This window comes from Vulpes vulpes, chromosome 10 (assembly GCF_048418805.1).
Source record: "Vulpes vulpes isolate BD-2025 chromosome 10, VulVul3, whole genome shotgun sequence".
In the NCBI taxonomy this organism is placed as follows: domain Eukaryota; kingdom Metazoa; phylum Chordata; class Mammalia; order Carnivora; family Canidae; genus Vulpes; species Vulpes vulpes.
Genome location: NC_132789.1, coordinates 83,331,634 through 83,334,009, shown reverse-complemented (window position 1 = coordinate 83,334,009; position 2,376 = coordinate 83,331,634).

Genomic DNA, 2,376 nt, shown 5'->3' with positions numbered 1-2,376 from the left:
ATATAACCTTCTGAGTCATTCTTTGTCATGTTGTGGTAATTCTTGCTTACATCCTTAGCAGTGGTTCATGATTTTTGCTATTAATACTGTCTTAAAATTTTTTAAAAAACCTGTTTTTTTTTTTCTAGCAGTTAAAAACTGATAAAGAAAAGTTCTGCAGGGATGAGGAGGTGTTTTAAAGGACGATTCTATTGCATCTGAACTCCTAAGAAAATACGGTGAGGTTAATGGAGGAGTTTCTATCAGTTGGGAGCTTAATCGGGAGCTGCGGATCAGGAACTAAGTTTAGAGTTCCAGAGGTAGAGGAGAAATTGGCTTTTTTTTCTCCTTACACAGAGACACGAAATTTCATTGCTACTTCCAGTGTTCAGAGGCCTGAGGGAGAATGGAGAGGGCCCAAAGAGGAAGGCTAAAGGTTATGGCTTCCTACTTTTCTGCTCAGATTTTGCCTTTGCTTCTGGGAATGGTTTGGTCAGCCAAATCCTTGCTGGATGGTGGGGTGGAATGGCGCCCCGTACAGGTCTCTGAGGGAGTGGCATAACAAGTAGCAGGAGGCCACCTTAGGCATCCCTTTCCCACCCACCTGGGATAGAGGGTACTTGATCCTTCCTGAGAGTGGACGTGCATTCAAGGGCACATATAGCAGCAGTCCTTTTAAAACAAAGAGCTAAAAGCCTAATGACACGTTTATATTTTAAATGTAATATGGGTGTCTAGTTTTGAACTTATGTGCTGGAATTAAGTTATACTACCTAGCTTTATCTCTATAAGGCCTACTGGGCCTCAACCATTTTAGGGTACAGTCTGGCAAAGATAAAAAAATTAGCTCTAGAGTCAGACTGGCTGGGTATGAATCAAAGCTTCAGTACTTACTGGTTGGAGACCTTGGGCAAATCACTTGAAATCTTAATGCCCCAGTATCCTTGTCTGTAAAGTGGAGCCAACCATACTCACCTCATAGAGTTGTAGTCAAGGTTAAATTAATAATAATAATAATAATAATAATAATAATAATAATTCTATTAGTAAGCAATAAGCATCATGTGTTAGCTATTATCATTTTTATTATTATTGTTAAATGTTACAAATTATATGCCTTTAGAGGGGACTCCTTACCAAGGCAGCAACAAAAGTTAATTGTTCAGGAAATTAGTTGGTGGACTTCTCTGTTTTCAAGCTTTGTGTAACGGTAATGGAAAGTCCACAATACCACTTCACATCCACCATGATAGCTATAAATAAAAGCGAAAAAACAAATGGAAAAGAAAAAGTGTTGGCAAGGATGTGGAGAAATTGGAAGCCTCTTACATTGGTGGTGGGAATATAAAATGGTGCAGCGGCTGTGGAAAGTAGGTGGTGTTTTCTCAAAAAGTTAAACATATCACCCAGCAATTCTACTTCTAGTTTCATATCCAAAAGAATGAAAAGCAATTACTCAAACAAATACTTGTGTCCCATTTTCACAGCAGCATTACTTACAATAGCCAAAAGAGGAAACCATCCAAATGTCCATCAGTTGAATAGGTGAACAAATAATGGCATATACACACAATAGAATATTTTTCAACCATAAAAAGGAATTAGGTACTGGGGCGCCTGGCTGAGCGTTGGTAGAGCCTATGATTCTTAATTTCGGGGTTGTGGGGATCCCTGGGTGGCGCAGTGGTTTGGCGCCTGCCTTTGGCCCAGGGCGCGATCCTGGAGACCCGGATCGAATCCCACATTGGGCTCCCGGTGCATGGAGCCTGCTTCTCCCTCTGCCTGTGTCTCTGCCTCTCTCCCTCTCTCTCTGTGACTATCATAAAAAAAAAAAAAAAAAAAAAAAAAAAAAAGATTGTCTTCTTTAGAAAAAAAAAATAAAAAAAAAAATTTCGGGGTTGTGAATTCAAGCCCCTCAGTGGGTGTAGAGCTTACTTAAAAATAAAATCTTAAAATAAAAAAAGGAATTAGGTACTGATTTGTGCTACGCTATGGATGAACTTTGAAAACATTATGCTAAATGAAATAAGCCAGAAACAAAATTGTCCATATATGATTCCATTTATATGAAATATTTAGAATATGTAAATACATTGAGGCAGAAAGTAGATTGGTGGTTGCCAAGGGCTGGGGGAGGAGAGAGTAGGGAGTAAATGTTTAATGGGTACAGGGTTTTATTTTGGGATGATGGTAATTTTTTGGAACTAGGTTGTACAACATTGTGAATGTACTAAATGACACTTTAAAATGATTTTTTGTTATATACATTTTGCCTCAATAAAAAAAGCAGAATGAGATAATCTGTTCCTTATTATAGAAGATAATTATTTGGGTTGTAACCCAAAAATAGTGTACTATTTTTAAAGTTATTATTAAAATTTATTTCTCTGATACATC